This window comes from Neomonachus schauinslandi, chromosome 1 (genome assembly GCF_002201575.2).
Source record: "Neomonachus schauinslandi chromosome 1, ASM220157v2, whole genome shotgun sequence".
NCBI lineage: Eukaryota > Metazoa > Chordata > Mammalia > Carnivora > Phocidae > Neomonachus > Neomonachus schauinslandi.
This window is the reverse complement of record NC_058403.1, coordinates 120,672,600-120,696,589: the sequence shown is the minus strand read 5'-3', so window position 1 is coordinate 120,696,589 and position 23,990 is coordinate 120,672,600. Positions and strand designations below refer to the sequence as shown.

General features: G+C 43.4%; 1 protein-coding gene across 2 annotated transcripts in view; it reads right to left on the bottom strand.

Moving 5' to 3' along the window:
* The window catches only part of PIK3CB (phosphatidylinositol-4,5-bisphosphate 3-kinase catalytic subunit beta), a 201,697-nt gene extending 189,650 nt beyond the window's left edge, over window positions 1-12,047 (bottom strand). Inside the window, exon 1 of one of the 2 annotated variants that reach the window (XM_044920373.1) lies at window positions 11,850-12,047. The gene's annotated coding sequence lies outside the window, so the exon portion shown is untranslated. Of the gene's footprint in view, window positions 1-11,621; window positions 11,823-11,849 lie in introns of those variants that run through there. The other variant, XM_044920370.1, reaches the window with a different exon arrangement.
* Window positions 12,048-23,990: the final 11,943 nt, after the last annotated feature.

The following is a 23,990-nucleotide window of genomic DNA, read 5'->3' as shown; positions in this document are numbered from 1 at the left end:
TAAAAAAAAAAAAAAAAAAAAGAGTCCAAAGCCTAACACTGAGCCACCAAGGTGCCCCAAGCGAACGACTCTTGATCTCAGCTCAGGTCTCAGGGTTGTGAGTTCAAGCCCTGCATTGGGTGCAGAGATTACTTAAAAAAAAAAAAAAAAAAAAAGAAAGGAGAGGAAAGGAACGGAAATAACTGAATAATTGACAATATACAGAATTAAAGAAAGCACTGATTGAAAAATAATTGCCTGGTGAGACATGGGTGGCCCAGACAGTTAAGTAACTGACTCTTGGTTTCAGTTCAGGTCGTGATCTCAAGGTCTTGAGATCAAGCCACTAGTCAGGCTCTGCGATCAGTGGAGAGTCTGCTTGAGATTCTCTCCCTCTGCCTCTGCCCCTCCCCCGCTCGAGCGCGCGCAGAGGCGCACTCTCTCTCTCAAACAAATCTTTGAAAAATAACTGCCTGGGGGCTTAAGGAGAAGATAATGAATTCTTTACAAATTAAAGGTAAAACCAGTATTGCTGGTTGGCATGGCATATATAGCTACTGTATACACACACATAACACACACACACACACACACACACACACGACATTCCTGGTCGATAGAATCACAACCTAAAACCCAGAAGAATCTCAGTTAGTTAGGAAAAATATTAATGGAATGGTGGGTGGTAACGTATATTAAGAGTTAAGGGGGGTGCCTGGGTGGCTCAGTTGGTTAGGCATCTGCCTTCAGCTCAGGTCATGATGCCCAGGGTCCTGAGATCCAACTCCAAGTCGGGCTTCCCGCTCAGCAGGGAGTATGCTTCTCTCTCTCTCCCTCTGCCCCTCCCCACCACTAGTTCTCTCTCTCTCTTCCTCTCAAATAAATAAAATCTTTGAAAGAAAAAAACAAAAAGAGTTAAGGGGCGCCTGGGTGGCTCAGTCAGTTACGCATCCGACTCTTGATTTTGGCTCAGGTCATGATCTCAGAATCCTGAGATCAAGCCCCGAGTTGGACTCCCATGCTCAGCCCACAGTCTGTACCTCTCCTTCCCCTGACTTGTGCACTGTCTCTCAAATAAATAAATAAAATCTTTTTTTTTTTTAAGATTTTATTTATTTATTTGAGAGAGAGAGAATGAGAGACAGAGAGCACGAGAGGGAAGAGGGTCAGAGGAAGAAGCAGAACCCCTACTGAGCAGGGAGCCCGATGCGGGACTCGATCCCGGGACTCCAGGATCATGACCTGAGCCGAAGGCAGTCACTTAACCAACTGAGCCACCCAGGCGCCCCAATAAATAAAATCTTAAAAAAAAAAAAGACAACTAATGATTTTCAATGAAAATGTGAAATTTTCATAGCCATTGAAAGAACAAAAATAGGGCGCCTGGGTGGCTCAGTCAGTTAAGCGACTGCCTTCGGCTCAGGTCATGATCCCAGGGTCCTGGGATCGAGTCCCGCATCAGGCTCCCTGCTCTGCAGGGAGCCTGCTTCTCCCTCTCCCACTCCCCTTGCTTGTGTTCCCTCTCTCGCTGTGTCCCTCCGTCAAATAAATAAATAAAATCTTTAAAAAAAAAAAAAAAGAACAAAAATAATTTCAATTGATCACTACCTTGTCAAAACCAACAACCATCTATCTATTCCTATGGATGTTTCCTTAAGCTCTCATGCAAAAAGCATGTTAAAAGAATGCTGGATGGTTCTCCCCAGGACACCCCCCCTCAAAAAATTATCTATAATGAATCTCAATTAAGGGGAATGATATCTGTATTTTTTGACATCTATATATCACACATATATATACATTTATCTAGCTGATAAACATGGAACCTAACTTTTTAAAATATACAACTGTAGAGGTAAGTTTTATTTTTTATTTTTAATTTATTTATTGGGGCACCTGGGTGGCTCAGTCTGTTAAGTGTCTGCCTTAGGCTCAGGTCATGATCCCAGGGTCCTTCAATCAAGCCCCAAGTTGGGCTTCCTGCTCAGTGGGGAGCCTGCTTCTCCCTCTCCCTCTGCCTCTCCCCCACCAACTCGTGTTCTCTCTCTGCTCTAATAAATTAAAAAATCTTAAAAAAAAAAAAAAAAAAGGAGGAGCACCTGGGTGGCTCAGTGGTTAGGGGTCTGCCTTCGGCTCAATTCATGATCCCGGGGTCCTGGGATCAAGCCCCACATCGGGCTCCCTGCTCAGTGGGAAGCCTACTTCTCCCTCTCCCCCTCCCCCTGCTTGTGTTCCCTCTCTCACTGTGTCTCTCTGTCAAATAAATAAAAATCTTTTTTAAAAAAAGAATAATTGAAAAAAAGATTTAAAGATTTATTTATTTGAGAGAAAGAAAGAGAGCAGGCGCATGCACCCATGGGGAGGGAAGCAGAGGGAGAAGGAGAGAGAATTTTAAGCCAACTCCACTCTGGGTGCAGAGTCCAATGTGAGGCTCAATCTCAGCACCCTGAGATCACCACCCCAGCCAAAACCACAAGTCGGATGCTTAACTGGCTAAGCTACCCAGGCACCCCTGCAGAGGTAAGTTTTAGCTAACAAATTTTAATTTTTCTTCTGATAACAACAGCAATTTGCAATGATTTCTAAAGCCTAGTGAAAAACACTGATTTTAATAGTATCTAAATACAAGACCTACAATAAATCAGTAGTTCAAGAATACACAATTTTAGGCAGCTGTTTCTGCCCACAGTTCCTGTTCCCATACTTTAAAAAAAACACATTTTGGGGGATACCTGGGTGGCTCAGTCAGTTAAGCGTCTGCATTCGGCTCAGGTCACGATCCTAGGGTCCTGGGATCAAGTCCCACATCAGGTTCCCTGCTCAACGGGGAGCCTGCTTTTCCCTCTCCCTCTGCCATTCCCCCTGCTTGTGCTCTGTCAAATAAATAAAATTTAAAAAAAAAAAAAAAAAAACAGCATATTTTGCACCAAAAAAAAACACACACAATTTTAGATGACCATATTTCAACTATTTAACAGAAATTACTGTGTAACTACATGTAAGTAATTTGTCAGAGGTAGCAGCGGGTAGCCTGGCTACAAAAACTGAGCATCTCTTATTTCGAATTGCAGTTTTTCTGTTTAATTCCTATGAAAATTGTCAATAGGTTAAATTATTAAATAGACATTAAGGAAAACTTCAAATTGCATTAAACTTATAATTCTGATGCTCTGAAATTCTCATTATTTAAGTCATGAAAGCTCAATCATTTAAACTAGTAAAGCGCAAATATCTCAAAATGGAGTTTGACCTCTTGCTGACAGTCACCTCAAATTTCTTCCAGTGGCTCATCAGGTAAGGAATTCATGGAATTCAGGTCTTCAGGGTCTAGTAAGCACTGTGGTTAAACCACCCAGTCAACACCAAATTATGTAGGGCAATGCCTGTTCATTATCTAGCTCCTTTGACCCCTCCCTATCCTTTCCTTACTTCACAACTGCCAATACTTCTAAATGATAGGAGACAGATATGAAATCAGTAAATATTATAAATTATTAGAAATGTAAGGAAAAACTATGGTCAGGAATGTGGTTAAACTGCAGTTTAAATAAAGCTTCTAGATTATTCATGGATTTCTTTTAATCCACATAATCCTCCTCCTGAAGGCATGGATAATCAGGATCCCATTTCCCTTGAAGGCAAATGAGCATTTGCCCGATGGTCCAAGTGACTAGAGAACCCGGGGAGGACAACCTACAGCGTCAGGGACAAGCCCATCAGTTCTTCCCAAGTTTGCACTAGAGGACTGTGAGCTGCACACCTGGCTCTAGCAATACCACAATACAGGGCACTGTCCAGATTAACATTCTTTATTTCAGCAGTAAATATACCCAGTTAAAGGGTCAACTGATAATAACCTCAAGTGAACTGCTTTAAATATGCAGGAAATAAGGAGGTATACATTCTTGGTGAAGGGGTGGGGGAAAAACAGATCCTGGAGCCAGGACTCAGAGTAAGGATTTGTCAAATTTGTACAGAAATGATGGAGTTTTTAGATTATTAACTACTCTAGGCTTGAACTAATATAATAATATGACTGAAAGCTGTATTAGCAATATTACCTCAGTTATACATATAGCATATCCTACCCTCAATCCCTAGGAAAGTTGAATAGCTAAAACAACTTTAAGTGCTGGGAAAAAATACGTTTAGCAGAAAGTGACAATGCTAGAGAGAAACTAGGGAGAAAAACTGGACTTCATAACATAATCCTTGACAAAATTAATCTCTAGCTAACCCTGCAATAGCAGTAAATGGGAAGTCTAGATTTACCAAAGAGAGATGAGCGGATATGTGATGTCACCCATTATGATTTTATCACAGACTCAGCCCCCAAATTCTTTGTTAGACAGTCTCTATTGTAACCTGACATTATGGGATTAGTCTCCCTTTAAATGTTCCAGAAGTTATACTTTTTTTAATTTAAAACCTTTATAAACATTCCTCTATCTACAAAGATAACTACTCTATTGCATGTTGAAGATTGGAATTATATCATTTATATTTCCAGAGGAAAACCAACAATTAGGGTGATCAGTTATCCACTCATTCCAGTTTTAACATATTCTAGCCATGAAAAATTTTCTCTTTAAAAAACAAATAATCCCAGGACGCATGGGTGGCTCAGTCGGTTAAGTGTCTGGGTTAAGCCTAAGCCTTTGGCTCAGGTCATGATCCCAGTGTCCTGGGATCAAGCCTGGCATCGCATGGGGCTCCCTGCTCAATGGGGAGCCTGCTTCTCCCTCTGCCTGCTCTCTCTGATAAATGAATAAATAAAATATTTTTAAAAATAAATAAATAAATAAAATAAAAAACAAATAACCCCAAATGTTAAGAATGGGGAAGGAGGGGACTACAAAGGGGTAACACAAGGGAATTCTTTTTTTTTTTTTTTAAAGATTTATTTATTTATTTGAGAGAGTGAGAATGAGAAAGAGTACATGAGAGGGGGGAGGGTCAGAGGGAGAAGCAGGCTCCTCACTGAGCAGGGAGCCCGAAGCGGGACTCGATCCCGGGACTCCAGGATCATGACCTGAGCCGAAGGCAGTTGCTTAACCAACTGAGCCACCCAGGCGCCCCACACAAGGGAATTCTCTGGGGTGTTGGAATTGTTCTGTATACTCTTAGTGGTGGTTGTAATTACAAAAATCTATGCATGTGTTAAAACTCAGGACTATACATGAAAGAAATTGAGTTTTGACAAACCAAGAAACAAACTTTTAACTATGGAGACCAAACTGATGGTTACCAGAGGGGAGGGGGTGGGGGATGGGTGAAATAGGTGAAGGGCATTAGAGAGTAAACTAAAAAAAAAAAAAAAAGAGTAAACTAACTTATGATGAGCACCGAGTAATGTATAGAATTGTTGAATACTTTATACTGTATACCCAAAACTAATGTAACACTGTACATTAACTGTACTGGAATTTTTTTTAAAACTAATTTAAAATTTGAGTTTTACTGTATATAAAATTTTTTTAATTCAATGTCACCCCCTTTTAGAAATGTCTTTTTATCAAAATCTCTTTAGTCATCTAAATAAAACAAGTCTACTGAAAAAGGTCTAAATTAGATACACAATCTGCATTATCAGAGCAACTGGAGCAAACACACTATACACACCCAACCACACATCTAATCCCTTTCATTTTCCCTCTCTCAAATAGAAGCCTGTGACTCAGAACTATTTAACCTGGAGATGATAACATAAAAGCTACCATGGAACATATGGTAGAACAAGTGAAAAAGGAAATACACCAGTTTGGAGCCAGTCTAAAGGGAAAACTGGACCTAATGGCTAGAAAATCCAGGAAGACAGACTTGGACTAGGAGTAAGGAGAAAGGGCTCTTCAAGAAAAGGATAGTTTCCTCTCACAAAGCTTTCTAGCAGACACTGGACTACTGAAGGCTCATAGGCACTCCTTAGAAAAACAGCCCATACCAATCACGGAATGGAGAGGGAGCAGAGGGAATAAAATCCAAAAGACAAAATTTGGGAAGGGAAGTGCGAAGAGGAGTGATAAGGAAAGTTGTCCCACACAAGCCTAAAAATCGATGACATTCTCTCCTATCTTCCTTTTCTTCTGCTCTTCTACTAAATGTTCAGTTTCATTCTTCTAATCTAGGATTTTCTTCTTCAACATATTTTTTCCCAGTATTTCTACTTTGACAATGGAATTGCACACTTCTAATTTTTCTATATCCTTCTTTGTTCACAGACCTCCAAGTCTTTAGGGCTACAGACTCAGGTCTCAGGTGGGGGTAAAAATCCTGTTTATTTCCCTCTTTCTACAGCATGACAAAGTTTTCAAATGATCAGTTAATAGAAATCAAACGAGGGGCACCTGGCTGGCTCAGTTGGTGGAGCATGCAACTCTTGATCTCAGGGTTGTTAGTTTATGCCCCACATTGGGTGTAGAAATTACTTAAAAATAAAATCTTTTAGGGACGCCTGGGTGGCTCAGTCGGTGAAGCGTCTGCCTTCGGCTCAGGTCATGATCCCAGGGTCCTGGGATCGAGTCCCACATCGGGCTCCTTGCTCAGCAAGGAGTCTGCTTCTCCCTCTGCCTGCCTCTGTCTGTGTCTCTCTCTCTCTCTGATAAATAAATAAAATCTTGGGCACCTGGGTGGCTCAGCTGGTTAAGCGACTGCCTTCGGCTCAGGTCATGATCCTGGAGACCCGGGATCGAGTCCCACATCAGGCTCCCTGCTCGGCAGGGAGTCTGCTTCTCCCTCTGACCCTCCCCCTTCTCATGCTCTCTCTCTCTTAAATAAATAAAATCTTTAAAAAAATAAATAAAATCTTAAAAAAATAAAAAACAAAATTAAATTAAATCTTAAAAAAAAAAGAGCGGTGTTGGGTGGCTCAGTCAGTTAAGCATCTGACTCTTGATGTTGGCTCAGCTCATGATCTCGGGGTTGTGGGATCCAGCCCTGTGTGGGGCTCCACACAGAGCAGGGAGTCTGCTTGGGATTCTCCCTCCCTCTCTCCCTCTGTCCCTCTCCCAACTTGTAGGCATGTTCATGCTGTCTCCCTCTCAAATAAACAAATCTTAAAAAAAAAAAAAAAGAAAACAAATGATAGGGACTTATCCCTCAGATGTGATAATTCCAAATCAAATGGCTCAGAGAATACATACATACATACTTACATGCAGGAGCGAGGTCTCAGATTTTTTTTAAAATAGTGTAATTGAAATAAAAACACCTGTTCTCTGTAAAAAATCCAATTGCTACCCTACAGGATTTGGTATGTAATACTGAATGAAATTACCACACTCTAGAGCCGATCCCCTCCAGTCAAGACCAAAATTCAATGTCTCCAAAGAACCAAACAAGCCTGTTAAGCTTATTTGGTTCTTTATTTTACAAAAATACTAATGAACCAGGACACAATGAATAAAATTCACATTTGCTATCAATGGCTTAATGTCTAAATGCTTAGCCTTTTCAGGAGGTACAACATCTTAACCAAGACTTAGGGAGTAAGGATACCAACAGAGTAACCCTTGGCCCTCTGATTACTTCCTCATTTGCACAAATCTGGGACCAAAAAGGGTAGTTTGTTCAGTACATATTGTACTTGGAATCAAAAGATTGTGACTTATTTCATTCACACATTCGTTCATTCAACATTAGTTAAATGTTCCAGACACTGTTCTAGTAACCAAGAATACCATGGCGGGGGGGGGGGGGCAATTGGGTGACTCAGTCAGTTAAGGGACTGAGACTCGATCTCAGCTCAGGTCTTGGTATCAGGCTCCTGAGTTCCAGCACGGCTGGGCGTGGAGCCTACATTAAAAAAAAAAAAAAAATACCATAGGGAAGACAGACAAGAACCTCTCCTTCAGAGAGTTTAGAGTATGCTGGAGGAAAAAAAGACCATAAACAAATAAGAAAATAAGCAAGATAATTAGCGGATAATGCAGGTAAAAAAGTGTGGATTTACTTTTTAGTGTAATGAAAAGCCACTGAGGCAGGGAAGTGAGGAAAGATCACTCTGACAGCTGTTTGAAATAGGAAAGCAAGACCAGAGGCAAGGAGACCAGTTAGGAAGCTACTGCCCAAGAACTGGGGTGGTAGCAATAACAACAAAGTGAAGTAAATATACTTGAAGTGTATTTTGGGGGCGCCTGGGTGGCTCAGTCGGTTAATTATTTCAGCTCAGGTCAGGATCTCAAAGACCTGAAATAGGGCCCCACATCGGGCTCCCACTGACTGTGGAGCCTACTTAAGATTCTCTCTCTCTCTGCCCCTCCCGGGGCTCACACACTTGAGTGTTCTCTATCAATCTCTCTCAAAAAAAAAAAAAAAAAGGTATTTTGGAGGTAAAATTGACAGGGTTTGCTGAAGGGCTGATTGTGCGTGGGGATGGGGGAGCAGTGAGGCAAGGGGATGAATTAAGGATGACCACTGTATTTTTCACTTGAGGAGGGTGGAGAATGGGGAGCAGAAGGGTGCTCTTATGAAATGGAGACTTCTGAGGAAGGAATGGGTTGAGGAACATAAATCAAGAGCTCCACTCCGAATATGTTCAATTTAAGATGCCTATAGACAAATGGAGTGAAGATACACACAGGCAGTAGAAGAAATCTGAAGTGCCAAGACTTAAGATGAAAATGTGAGAGTCAGGGGCGCCTGGGTGGCTCAGTCGTTAAGCGTCTGCCTTCCGCTCAGGTCATGATCCCAGGGTCCTGGGATCGAGCCCCGCATCGGGCTCCCTGCTCGGCGGGAAGCCTGCTTCTCCCTTTCCCACTCCCCCTGCTTGTGTTCCCTCTCTTCCCTCTCTCGCTGTGTCTCTGTCAAATAAATAAATAAAATCTTAAAAAAAAAAAAAATGTGAGAGTCAACAGCAGACAGTGGACATGAGATCAGCCAGAGAGAGTGCAAGTAAAAAAAGGCAAAGGGAGGGAACATAAGGAACATAGTAAATGATATTGTAAATAGCACTGTATGGCGACAGATGTTAGCTACACTTGTAGTGAGCACAGCATAATGTATAAATTTGTCCAATCACTATGCTGTACACCTGAAACTAATGTAACATTGTGTCAACTACACCCAAAAAAAAATTTTTTTTAAAGAAAAAGAAGTAGAGGGAATGGGGGCACTGGGCTGGCTTAGCTGGTAGAGCATGTAACTTTTTTTTTTTAAGATTTTATTTATTTATTTGAGAGAGAGTGAGAGCGAGAGAGATCGCAGAGGGAGAGGGAGAAGTGGACTGGAAGCTGAGCTGAGAAGCTGAGAGGCTCGATCCCAAGACCCTGAGATCATGACTGAAGGCAGATGCTTAACCAGCTAAGCCACCCAGGTGCCCCTAGAGCATGCAACTCTTGAGCCATAGAGATTACTTTAAAAAAAAAAAAAATAGTAGAGGTAATGGCTTGGAAGCACTAAGGCATCAGGATGTTTTTCAAATGCTCGACCCCTGAGCTATACCCCCAGGCATTAGGATGTTTTGAATTCAGGAAGAGAAAGAAAAATCAACAAAAGAGAGAGAGAGAGAAAGAAAATCATGGAAGTGTAGTATCCTGGAAGGTTCTGCTATATAATGTGATTCTCTAGTCCACCACCACCCTCCCAAACCTTGCAACACACACCCACTCACACTCTATAAATAAAAAGACTGAGGCCCAAAAAGACTGAGTGACATCCCCAAAGCCCCAGCTAACAGGAACCCAGGTCTAGAACGAAGCAAGATGTGACTTCTGACCCCTAGCCTTTTCACAGCAGCTAGCAGTGCTTCTACTGTCAAGTCACCAGTCTGAAATTAGACAACAGGAAAGATCACAATTTAGGAAAAACATAACTTACAAGGCTTAATTTTAATTTTTTTCTATGTATTCTATTCATATTCAAAAACAAGTTGGATCAAAAGCCTTTATGGATGGGTCCCTAAAGAAAACCAGGAAACACAGGCAAGAGGTACAAAATGGCTATAAATCAGTAAGCCAACTCAATTTTCTATAGTTCTAAAAACACCCTGAAGGTGGAAGACCCTCATCAGAGAACGAATCAGGGTGTGTAAAAGAAGGATTTTTTTTTTAAGTCATTTTTGCTTTAGTGAATACAATTTCAAGTTTTTTTGTTTGTTTGTTTTTTAAGATTTTATTTGAGAGAGAGATGAGGAGGAGCAGAGGGAGAGGGACCAACAAATTCCCTGCTGAGCTCAGAGCTCAACAGGCGGGCTTGATCCCAGGACCCTGAGATCATGACCTGAGAGGAAATCAAGAGTGGGACGCTCTTGGGGCGCCTGGGTGGCTCAGATGGTTAAGTGTCTGCCTTCGGTTCGGGTCATGATCCCAGGGTCCTGGGATCGAGCCCCACATCGGGCTCCTGGCTCATCGGGGAGCCTGCTTCTCCCTCTCCCTCTGCCTCTCTCCCTGCTCATGCTCTCTCTCTCTCTGTGTCTCAAATGAATAAATAAAAAATCTTAAAAAAAAAAGAGTGGGACGCTCAACTGACTAAGCCACCCAAGCACCCCTACAATTTTAGTTTTTAACGTTTAAGACTTTTACTTGTTTTCACACTTGCCTTCTGAAACTAAGATCTTTATCCTGACCACTCTCTCCTAAGCTACATTATCATGACTTAAACAGTTCTGCTTTTACCATAAAAATCTTACAGTGTTGCATAATAATCCCCAAATGATTAATGAACTGCTGAGAATTGACTCCTTAAAGATGATTTTATTAGGAATCTTATTTCCAAACATTCATTCAGGGCTTCAAAATAAGTACTCATCTAACTTAATTATGGTGACTTCACCAGACACTAACACTGCCCACAATGATGTTTACAAAAGCACTTGTCACTCCCTTCGGATGTAGCAATGCAAAAAAAAGAGTCTGTTTCCAGATTCCTCGTGTGTTTATACTATGTAACAAGTGACAGTTAAGTGTCACTTAAGATTATTTAAACAGCAAAGCACTTCCAGCTTGTGTGTCCCACCATCTTCCATCCTAAGCGAATCCTAAAATTCGTTCGGTCTTATTTACCACAATTTCCACTCAGCGCCTCAGACAGGTATCCCAAGCCAGCCTTAGCAAAAGAGACTACAAGATTCTAGGATGGGAAATTATAGGATTCTATTTTGGCCCCTGTAAGAGAACAGGATTCAATATTAAGCAACTCCAGTGGAGGTTATTCCAACAACAGAGCGGTTCGGAAATAAACGTGCCCCCGAACGTACACCCGCAGCGAGGTATCCGCAATAGCTAACAAGAAAAGATGCTGCACCGGGTTTGCTCCTAATAGCCTACCACTGACCGAGCGCTGGCTGATCGGGCATGCACATCATCCCGTCCTAGCCTCAAAACAACCCTGTTAAGTACATATTATTCCCATTAACAAATCCGGAAACTTGGGCCCAAGGCCCCAAGGCTAGTCCGTGGAAGCGCAGAGATTTGAAAACACGCCCGTACCCCAACAGTCCAGGACCCCCGCCCCTAAAATGCACTTCTACGCAAAAAGGCACCTGAGGGTCTGAAAGCCCCGGGGGTGTCCGCATAGGCTGAGGAGACACAGAGGGCAAGGGCGCCGCCTCTCCACAGAGGGCCCCTCAGCAACGCCACCAAAAGCGCCAGCGGCCCGGGGCGCCCGGTCGTGTCTCGGCCGCCCAGAGGCCGGGAAGTGCCTCTCACCTAAGAGAGCCCGGGGAGGGCCGCAGTCGAGCGAGGCGCCAGCGCAGGCCGGCGGACGGGTGTCCTCCGCGCCGGCAGGAAGCGCGCAGCGGGTATACAACTCAGCGGCGCTGCAAGCTGTGGCGGGCAAGAACGCGCCGCCCGCCCGCGCGGGGGCACCTTACCCGCCGCCGCGACCGCGCCGCCACTCAGCTGCGCCGCATCCGGGTCCCGCGCCGCCGCTCTCACCTGCCCCGTTCGCCGCCGCCGCCGCCGACTCCTGGCTCCGGCTACGCGGTCAGCAGCCCAGGCCACCGCGACCATCCAGCTGCGGCGCCCCCATCCCCGCCTCTCTCGGTCGCCTCCCGCCTGCCCCGCGCGGCGCTACACCGGCCCGCCACCCACAGCCATGGCCCACTCCACCACAGCCACCGCCGCCGCCGCCGCCGCCGCACCGACCGACGGAGCACGCGCGCGCCGCCGCCGTGCCCGCGCGCGCGCGCACCTCCCTGGCCGGCCTCCCAGCAGCCCTCGCCCCGCCCCTTGCGCCGCTCGGACCAATCCCCGGGCTCCCAGCGGCCGCAGCCAGACCTGCGGGACTGGCCGGGCGGGGCCGGGAAAGAGGCCTCACGGTTGCCTGGTCCACTCGGGCTGCCTACCGGTCCCGGACGCTGCTGCCAGGGCGTCTGGCTCCTTTTCGTGGCTCCCCGAGGACCGTGGGCTCGGGAATCTCCAACAGGCCGCCTTCAGCAGAGAACCGCCACCTGCCCCGGCTTTCGTAGACCCCTCCCGAGGCACCACTCTGTTCCTAGGTTTTCTTGTTGGCCTTCTTTTCGGTTCTGGAACTTTAAACAGAGTCATGACTGGGCACAGCCCTTCGCTTTTCCCCCCTTTTCCTCTGTCTCCCCCCTTCTCTGTCACGCTAGTTCTGGAGATGGAGTGCTAGATTGCTTCACAGCTGGTCCTTCACTTCCTCAATGTTAATGGTCATAAAAGCAAAAGTCCAGCTTTGTAAGCCCAAGGTTGGTTTTCTATGTCTTTACTTTTGCAGTAATAGCTAACATTGGTATGCAGTGCCTTAGAGTTCACGCAACCCTTTTTGCATACCTTATCTCCTGTTATCTTTTAACCTCAACCAGGAAATTTTATGGCCCTCATCCTCAGTGGCACACTTGAATTGCACTTGCTGAAATCTTAACTTATTGTAAAGCTGCTATATTGTAGTATTGTAACTTACTGCTACTATAATAGCTCAGGCAAATAGCTGAGTAATCGGAAAAAAATTAGAGGAAATTTTTTAAAGAATATGACTTTCCTGAGGGGGAAATTTTAAGCAAGACAGGAAGCCCAGAATCATTAATGAAAAAGTAAAAACATTTGTCTACATAAATATTTTGAAAGTTTTGCATGACATCACAATGACAAGTTTAAAAAAAAAGAAATAGAATAGAACAGAACATTTGGCAAGCACATTGTATCTCTACCATAAATGAGTTTCTATAAATGGACTTTTTTTTTTTTTAAGTAAGCTCTACTTGCTTAAGGTGGGGCTTGAACTCACAACCCAGAGATTAGAGTCACATGCTCTACCACTGAGCCAGCCAGGTGCCCCTATAAATGGATTTTTTTTTAAAGCCAGCTGGATCGGGGCGCCTGGGTGGCTCAGTCGTTAAGCGTCTACCCCCCGTTCAGGTCATGATCCCAGCGTCCTGGGATCAAGGCCCGCATCGGACTCCCTGCTCCATGGGAAACCTGCTTCTCCCTCTCCCACTCCCCCTGCTTGTGTTCCCTCTCGCTGTCTCTCTGTCAAATAAATAAATAAAATCTTAAAAAATAAGTAAAAGCAAGCCAGCTGGATCAATGTTATAAAAATATGGGAAAGGTATGCAAGCAGGCAATTAATGGTAGAGAAAATCCAAGTGATCCATTAAAAAGATGCTTATTTCACTAATACTTATGGAAAAATAAATTGAAACAATAATCCATTTTTCTTTTTATTTTATTTTTTTTTTAAAGATTTTATTTATTTATCTGAGACAGAGAGAATGAGAGAGAGAGAGAGCACATGAGAGGGGGGAGGGTCAGAGGGAGAAGCAGGCTCCCTGCCGAGCAGGGAGCCCGATGCGGGACTCGATCCCGGGACTCCAGGATCATGACCTGAGCCGAAGGCAGTCGCTTAACCAACTGAGCCACCCAGGTGCCCCAATAATCCATTTTTCACTCATTTGATTGGCAAACATTAAAAAGAGCAATCAATGATACACAGGGAAAGGAGCCCTGGCACATCTCTGGTAGGAGTATAAATAGCCACAGACTTTCCAGGAGTAATCTGGAAATGTCTATTAATATTTAAAGTACACATATCTACCCAGTGACCAAAAATTACATTAACTTTGCCCTATAGAAAAGCTAAAGAAATACCAGTTGTAAGGATATACATAAGGATGCTGCAGTGAGTTGAATGTTGGCCCTCCTACAGATATGTCCACCCAAAACCTGTGAATATAGCCATATTTGGAAAATGCATCTTTACACATGTAATTAAGGATCTTGAAATGGGATCATCTTAGACTTAGGATGGGCCCTAATTCCAGTGACAGATGTCCTTGTAAGAGAAAGGCAGAGGGAGATTTGAGATACAGAGACACAGAGACAAAGGTGATGTGAAGAATGAGGCAGAGAAGGGAGTGATGCATCTAAAGCCAAAGAAGGCCAAGGATTGCTGGCAGCTACTAGAAACTAGAAGAGGGGCATAGAACAGGCTTCCTCAGAGCATCCAGAAGCAAGCAACCCTGACAACTCCTTGGTTTCAGCTTTCTAGACTCAACTCTGAGAGGATAGATTTCTGTTGTTTTAAGCCACCCAGTTTGCGCTAATGTGTTAAAGTAGCCACAGGAAACTAAGACATGTTTATATTGTTTGTGGTGCATAACAGACACAAAGAAACTGGGAACCACCTGATTGTCCATAGGTAATGGAATCCATGAATCTGTTGTACTACCTCTGTACTATGGAATATTATGCTACAGGGGAAAATGCAAATTCTGGAGTGATAAAGAGTGTTATGACCCTTTTAGTATATTGCTGACCATTTATACATATGTTTATATGAGCATAAAGAAAGGGGTGGAAGGATTTATAGTAGGCTGATCATATTGGATAACTCAGAGGGCTGAAAGAGGAAGACTTGGGTGGGAAGGAGTTATCCTTTTTTTATTATTATTATTTGATGTATTTATTTGTCAGAGAGAGAGGGAGAGATTGTACGAGCAGGGGGAGCAGCAGGCAAGGGGAGAAGCAGACTCCCCGCTGAGCAAGGAGCCCGATGCGGGACTCGATCCCAGGACCCGGGAATCGTGACCCGAGCCAAAGGCAGACACTTAACCGACTGAGCCACCCAGACGTCCTGATCTTTTTTTTTAACATACATAGATCTTTGAATTATCTTACTTATTATAACCTGTATATGTATTAACTTATTCTTTTAATTAAATAAATATAGTCTTGTCTTATTTATTTCTTAAAGATTGATTTAGTGGGGCACCTGGGTGGCTCAGTTGGTTAAGCATCTGCCTTCAGCTCAGGTCATGATCCCAGGGTCCTGGGATCGAGGCCCGCATGGGGCTCCCTGCTCAGCGGGGAGTCTGCTTCTCCCTCTGCCACTCCCCTCCACTTGTGCTCTCTCTGGCTCGCTCGCTCTCTCTCAAATAAATAAAATCTTAAAAAAAATTTGCGACTAGTCTTAAATCATAATTAAAGTTGTGAACGTAGGGGTGCCTGATTGGTTCAGTCAGAAGAGCATAAGACTCTTTGATCTTGGGGTCATGAATTCAAGCCCCACGTTGGGTGTAGATTACTAAAAAAGATAAATAAACTTAAAAAAAAATAAAGTTGTGAACATAAAGAGAAAGTTTTATCTGTCCAATTTTAGAAGACTCAAGTGTTCTCCATGTCCCCCACTTTCCCATCACTGATTTCTGTGTTATAGTTTCAATATATAACCTTTTGGTGTTTTTTCCCTATTTTCTTTCTAAGTACTTCTGAATATTTCCTAAGATCACAGAATTTCTTTTATTTTTCTTTTTAGAATTTGAGTGCTTTCTTTTCATTGTATAAGTAATATATTCACATGATTTGAGATCCAAAATGTACAACCAAATGGGCAATAAGTCTCTTGGCTCTGAAGCTCTTTAGAAAACCGATATTGTCAATTTCTTGAGCATCCTTCCAGAGGTATTGTATGCATTTATGAGAAAATACAGATATATTTCCCTACTTTTTTTTTTTTACACAAATGGAAGTGTTTGCCTCATGCTTGCTTTTTTCACATAATGTATGTCAGGTTGTCTTAGTGCATATAGTTTCTGTGTTCTTTTAAACATTTGTTGGTGTATTGAATACTCACAAAAAACCCGCACGCCTCCTAAATGTTCACAAACTGAACACACCTGTATACAATAAAGAGAACATGAGGAACATCTTGTTTTTTTTCTTTTTTAAGGTTTTGTTTCTTAGAGAGAGAGAAGACGAGCAGGGGGAGGGACAGAGGGACAGATTCCCTGATGCTGGGCTCGATCCCAGGACCCCGAGAGCATGACCTGAGCTGAAGTCAGATGCTTAACCAACTGAGCCATCCAGTCTCCTTTATTTTGTTTTTTTTAAGGAACCTCTACACCAGTGTGGGGGCTCAAATACACAACCCCAAGATCAAAAGTCACTTCTTCTACCAATTGAGCCAGCCACGTGGCCCATGAGGAATATCTTAAAATCCCCACTTCTCTGAACCCCTTCCAGTCATGGCCCTATCCCCAGGGGCAACCATTATCCCAGCTTCTAGCACTGGAGATTTCTTTTTTCTGTTTTGAACTTCTGTTGTTATTATTGTTTTTGAATTTGGGGGCACCTGGGTGGCTCAGTCAGTTCAGTATCTGCCTTCTGCTTGGGTCATGATCTCAGGGTCCTGGGATCGAATCCCACATTGGGCTCCCTGCTCAGTGGAGAGCCTGCTTCTCCCTCTGCCCCTACCCCTGCTCATGTTCTCTCTCTCTCTCTCTCTCAAATAAATAAATAAAATCTTTTTTAAAAAAAAAAGATTCAGGGGCACCTGGGTGGCTCAGTCGTTAAGCGTCTGCCTTCGGCTCAGGTCATGATCCCAGGGTCCTGGGACCGAGCCCCACATCGGGCTCCCTGCTCAGACAGGGAGCCTGCTTCTCCCTCTCCCTCTCCCTGCCACTCCCTCTGCTTGTGCTTTCTCTCTCTCTGTCAAATAAATAAATAAAATCTTAAAAAAAAAAAGATTCATTTGGTGTGCTCTTCTTTAAGATTTAATTTAATTGCTTGATTTATTAGAGAGAGAGAGAGCATGAGCACACATGGTGGGGGAGAGAGAGAATCTCTCAAGCAGAATCCCCTGAGCACGGGGCCAGATGCAGGGCTCGATCCCATGACTCCAAAATCAGGACGCCAGCCAAAACCAAGAGTCAGGTGCCCAACCGACCAAGCCACCCAAGTGCCCCTGGTGTGCTCCTTGACTTGCATGCTCCAACAACTGAGCCAGCCAGGTTCCAGAGGTGTGCTCTTTTTGTGTTTAGCTTCTTTTGCTCTACATTTCCCCTATCTTGTTTTGATATTTATACACTACTACATGTCACAATACTTTGTTCATTGTCGTTGCTAAATAGTATTTCATTGTATCTGTATTCTTTTTTATGGCTACATACTATGCCATTGTAAGCATATACTAGAATTTATTTATCTGGTCACTTATTAATGGATATTTAGACTGTTTCCAGTCTTCTGCTATACAAACAATGCTACATTGAACAATCTTGAATTTATATCACTTTGTGCATATCCAAGTGTAACTACAAAAGAAATTCCTAGAAGTAGAATTACTGGATCAACAGCTATAGATATTTGTAATTGAGAGGATATTGACCAACTACCATCTTAAAGGATATACTCTCTTTTTTTTTAAGATTTTTAAAAAAGATTTTAAAGATTTATTCATCTGAGCAGGAACGAGAGAGAGAGAGAGAGCACAAGCAGGGTGAAGGGCAGAGGGAGAAGCAGACTCCCTGCTGAGCAGGGACACCCCCCCACCACCAATGTGGGGCTTGATCCCAGGACTCAGATCATGACCTGAGCTGAAGGCAAATGCTTAACCAATTGAGCGACCCAGGCGCCCCTTAAAGAATATATATACTCTTAATACTCCCACCAGCAGAGTATTTGAAAGTTTATTTTCCTAGAATTTTAGAGCTTGGAGCCTGGAGACTTAGAATCACATTATACAGCCCACTCATCTTACACAGAGAAAAATCAAAACACTTAAAGGGAAAAGAATTGCACAAAGCCATAGAGCAAGTTAGTTATCATTCCTAAATTCTGGAGGAGGCCTGAATACTGAGCTCACATAACAGAGAACCAACAAAGGCTCAAACATCCTGTTCTGCTCACAGCTATGGGCATGCTGCCTCTCTCTCCCTTCCTCAACTGCCTTCAAAGACCAGCATAAGGGGTGTCTGGGTGGCTCAGTCAGTTAAGCGTCCAACTCTTGGTTTCAGCTCAGGTCATGGGACTGAGCCCTGGGTTGGGCTCTGCACTCAATGCAGGGTCTGCTTGAGATTCGCTGCCTCTCCCTCTCCCTCTGTCTCTCCCCGCCACTCTCTCTCTCTCTCTCAAATAAATAAATAAAATCTTTATAAAAAAAAAGGAAAAGAAAAAAACCCAGGGGCGCCTGGGTGGCTCAGTCGTTAAGCGTCTGCTTTCGGCTCAGGTCATGTGGGATTGAGCCCCGCATCAGTCTCCCTGCTCAGCGGGAAGCCTCCTTCTCCCTCTCCCACTCCCCCTGCTTGTGTTCCCTCTCTTGCTGTCTCTGTCAAATAAATGAAATCTTAAAAAAAAAAAAAAAAACAGCAAAGAGGTCCATCCACATACACCAGGACCACCAACCATGGGAGGAAGGGGATAGAAAGGGAGAGGCAGATGGGATGCGGAGATTACTCAAGAGGGACTAGACACTACATTTTCCTGGAAAGCAAAATAATAGATATATAAGGCTTTGAAGGAAAATGTAATAAAACACTTGGATATGTACACACACATACATACATGCACAGAGATTATAGCTGAATTATGTGATATTATACAACTTTGAAAAGAATGGGCGGGAGGGGCCTGGGTGGCTCAGTTGGTTAAGCACCCAACTCTTGATTTCGGCTCAGATCATGATCTCAGGGTCGTGGGATAGAGCCCTGAGTTGGGCTCTGTGCTCAGTGCTGAGTCTACTTGTCCCTCTCCCTCTGCTCCTCCCCACCCCCATGCTCTCTCTCTCTTTCAAATAAATAGATAAAATCTTAAAAAAAAAAAAAAAGAATGAGGCATTTCTATATGAACTGATCTGGGACAATCTCCAAATTATTCAATGAAACAGGTAAGATACAGAACACTAAAATATGCTGCTATTTGGTTATGCAGAGATTATCATCAGAAAGACAGAAGAAGCTCACAGTGGTGACGCCTGGGTGGCTCAGGGGGTTAAGCGTCTGCCTTCCGCTCGGGTCATGATCCCAGGGTCCTGGGATCAAGTCCCACATCGGGCTCCTTGCTCAGTGGGGAGTCTGCTTCTCCCTCTGCCTGCTCTGCCTCTGCTCTCCCTGCCTTTCTCCCTCCCCGCATAAATAAATAAATAAATAAATAAATAAATAAATAAATAAATGAATGAATGAATGAATGAATGAATGAATGAATGAATGAATATATAAATAAATCTAAAAAGAAAAAAGAAACAAACAGTGGTTGCCTGGAAGAAAGGCAACTAGAGGCTGGGAAACAAGGGTGGAAGGGAGAATTAATTTTTATGGTTATTCTCTTTTATGCTCTTTGACATTTTTATCATGTTCACCTATCATCACGTATTATATATGTAATTTATAAAATGTATATCATAAAGAAAATATACAAGAGGAGTGTAATTTAGTGAGAGAGATGCCTATCGCTGAGGAAGAAGAGGCACAAAGCAAGAGAGGAACAGGTGGAGCCTAGTGAGGGAATTGGTGTGGCAATGAGGGCACCAGAAGGACAGGAAGTAGGTTCAGGGACTAGCCTTGCAAACCGAGAAGGCCGACCACACTGCATTTTCAGTGCAATTGGTCTTCAGTCCTATTAACTTGCAACTCTAGAATGCTGTCAAGCACTGAAGAAATATAAGTTGAATGCTGAAAAACAATAAATCAGGCACTTTTAAAACCAGTTAGGGCTGGTATGCAGAGTTAGCTAGATCAAAGATTGTAGTCCGCGTTCCCAGGGGGTTTGGGTGTGACTTTCCCTTTTGGAATGAAAACTATTTATCAGCAAAGGCGCTGCCCTGTTTGTTGTTTCAGACAAGCTACCCGGGACTCCAATTTAACCTGTTTTTATATATAAGGAAGCTAATGTAATGTAATTAACATTAACATTAAAAATAATCTGTTACCTTGAACACATTGAATCAAGAACTTTCTAGCCCATTAGGAAGGCGTCAGAGGCAGAAATGTCTCAAACTCCAATGGCAGTGGCCTATTTGTAGTTTCACCCTGATTCACCCACTATTGAGTTTTTGGGGGGCAGCTTATTTTCAGCTCCTCAGGCAGCTCAAAGGCCTTATATTTGCAAAACAAACCCTAATTTCAAAGGGAATTACTTTAGCTAAAAAGTGGGCTCCATCACATTTTTTTCCTTAAGGAAACACCAAAGTCAAGAGTTGGTTTACTTTAACTTCTTTTTACACCAACTTTTTTTTTTTAAGATTTTTATTTATTTATTATTGAGAGAGAGAGCATGAGAGGGAGGAGGGTCAGAGGGAGAAGCAGGCTCCCTGCTCAGCAGGGAGCCCAATGCGGGACTCCATCCTGGGACTGCAGGATCATGACCTGAGCCGAAGGCAGTCGCTTAACCAACTGAGCCACCCAGGCGCCACTTTACACCAACTTTTTTAGAAAAGATTTTAGTTATTTACTTGAGAGAGAGAGAGATACAAGAGTACATAAGTGGGGAGGGGGGAGGCAGAGGGAGAAGCAGAGGACCCTGGGATCATGACCTGAGCCAAAGGTAGATGCTTAACTGACTGAGCCACCCAGGTGCCCTGACACCAACTTTTTGATACTGAAGTCATGCTGGGCTCACAGGTCTAGAGCAGTCTTGAAATACTTATGCAAATGAACGGGGAAACTTGCAGGTGTAGGATGGGTCTTGAAAACAAAAACCTGGATTGCTCAATCTGAAAGGGTGGGGACCAGAGTGAAATGTGAGATGACTTCCCTAGTCCTCAATCCCCCAGATTGGTCAAGGAGCAGATAAATACTATTTCTCTTATAAGATGAAGACTTAGACACTCAGAGGATTTAGAGATGTTCCATCCAGACTCAGCTTTCAGGATGAAATCAGCAAGTATTTGTCAAGTACCTCCTTAACAGCTGCCAAGAAAATTTCATACAAGGCTGTGTTTTTCAAATCCAATAATATGCAGACACTTTGGAGAGTAAAAAAATGTTCCCAGACCCTTGAGAATATTCACTTCTTCATTCACTCGGCAACCGTCCCAGGCACTGGGATAAGTGGTGGAGATAGGAGCCTGAACAAAACAACATGATTCCTACAGCAGATGCTGTAGAGGAAGAAACAGTCATTAATGAAGTCATCACATGATTAACTGCAAATTACAATTAAGTGCCATAAGGTGGGGGCGCCTGATGCTATGAAAGTAAATAATAATGGGAGGGGAAAGCAAAAGTTTCCCTAAGGAAGGGAAAGACTAGGCAAAGAATGGGAGCAAAAAGTGGCACAAGGAAAATAGCCAAGGCAAGGGTCCTGTGGCAGGAGGGAACATGGCCATTTAAAAACCAAAAAAGACCAGAAAGCATGGGATGCCCTAGGTAGACATTCCCATCACTCGGTAATATTTCCAGTTCTCTTCCCCTCCAGAGCACTTGAGGGGATTGTACTTCCCTGCTCCTTCGAAGTTAGGTGGAACTCTTGAACTTGAGTGGAGCCCTGAGACTTGCTTTAGCCAGTGAAATGTGAGCAGAAGTGGCTTCTGTTACTTCTCCTTCTCTCCATGGAAACATTTAAGAGATAGAGTAGGTTTTTCTCTTTCCTACTAGCTAATATGAAAGCACCACAGGAAAGGAGCAGGATCTCTGAGCCAACACAAGGACAGCTGTCCTGGAGAGCCAACAGGAGCTGACACAGAACGTGCATGATCTAGAAACAAACCTTTGCCATGTTAAACCACTGAGGTTTAGGAGCTGTTTGTAATTGCAGCAAACCTAGCCTTTTTTTTCCCCAAATATTTTATTTTACTATGTGACAGAAACTGAGCACAAGTAGGCAGAGAGGCAGGCAGAGGGAGAGGGAGAAGCAGGCTCCCCGCTGAGCTCAGTGCCAGGCTCGATCCCAGGCCCTGGGATCATGACCTAAGCAGAAGGCAGATGCTTAACCAAGTGAGCCACCCAGGGCCCTCAAACCCAGCCTATTCTATTGATATAGACCCAAGTTTGAGAAACTCCACAGAGGAATCACATAACATAAAGGAAAAAAAAATCTAAAATAATTGAGAATTTAAACATAAAGAATTTCTTGGGGCGCCTGGGTGGCTCAGTGGTTAAACGTCTGCCTTGGGCTCAGGTCATGGTCCCAGGGTCCTGGAATCGAGCCCCGCATCGGGCTCCCTGCTCCGCGGGAAGCCTGCTTCTCCCTCTCCCACTCCTCCTGCTTGTTTTTGTTTTTGTTTTTTTAAGATTTTATTTATTTATTTGACAGAGAGACACAGGGAGAGAGGGAACACAAGCAGGAGGAGTGGGAGAGCTTCCCGCCAAGCAGGGAGCCCAATGTGGGGCTCGATCCCAGGACCCTGGGATCATGACCTGAGCCGAAGGCAGACGCTTAACGACTGAGCCACCCAGGTACCCCTCCCTGCTTGTTTTTAATAAAAAATAATTTTTAATAAAAATCTTAAAAAAATAATTTCGTATAACTATTGTCTACATTGCATCTGCATTTATAAACATTTATTCACTGAATCATGAATTTCAATACCTAGTTTTTCTTTTTTTTTTTTTAAGATTTTATTTATTTGACAGAGAGAGACACAGCGAGAGAGGGAACACAAGCAGGGGGAGTGGGAGAGGGAGAAGCAGGCTTCCCATGGAGCAGAGAGCCCGATGCGGGGCTCGATCCTATTACCCTGGGATCATGACCTGAGCGGAAGGCACAGACGCTTAACGACTGAGCCACCCAGGCGCCCCTCAATACCTAGTTTTTCAAAACTGCATCTGATTTTCTATATGAAGTCCTAAATACTGAAGAGTATTTTTTATTTTATAAAGTTGAATTGATAAAAAAAATTAAGTTGAATAGAAAATATTTATCAAGTGCCTCTCTACTATCCATTAGCACCAGGTTAAGTATCTGAATTTGTTCATTTAATCTTCCGAATAGCCAAGGAAGCAGGTCTATGATTATATGCATTTTCTAGATGCCTATAATATTATTTCAGATGCATATAAGAGAGGCTCAGAAAGGTTTAACAACAGCTGGAAAGTGATGTACCTAAAATTGAAACCAGATCTGCCGGACTCCTTAACAAATGAGCCGAAATTTTATGAAACATTGTGTATATTTTGAGACTGAAAACTCTATTGGATTGAATTCCTTCAAGGTAAGGATAATGTCTTATTTGTCTTTGCATCCCCAGCAGAGTCTGCCACCTAAATACCCTCAAAGCATATTTTTGGAAGTATCAAATGACTGATTGAAAAACATAAATGAGTTTATTACTGATAAATTACATTAACCTCCAGGGATTATATTTTGGCTATTTATTTATGCACTCATAACTCCACCAGATGGTAAACTCTTTGGGAACAGGGTATTGGTAAATAACAAAAACCCAACTGAGTTCATTTGAAAGACCTAATTGGCTTTTTTTTTTTTTTTTTTTTGACAGAGAGAGAAAGGGCAAGAGAGGGAACACAAGCAGGGAGAGTGGGAGAGGGAGAAGCAGGCCTCCTGCTGAGCAGGGATCCTGACATAGGGCTCGATCCCAGGACTCTGGGATCATGACCTGAGCCGAAGGCAGACGCTTAACGACTGAGCCACCCAGGCGCCCCAATTGGCTTTTTTTTTTTTTTTTAACAATTCATGAATTGGGCAGCATTTCGTCAAGTAGGTGGAGGGAAACGCTGAGGAGTTGTACAAAATGGAAGGCGGGCCTGTGGTTTTCTAACAATACAGATACAGTGTTTATTTTTATACCTTCCACAGCTGACACAGGGTCTTGATGAGTCACTTTTCAGCAAATGTAGACTAGGTCCCTTCTTCTGAATCCACAGAGCAAGGAAATGCTGAAGT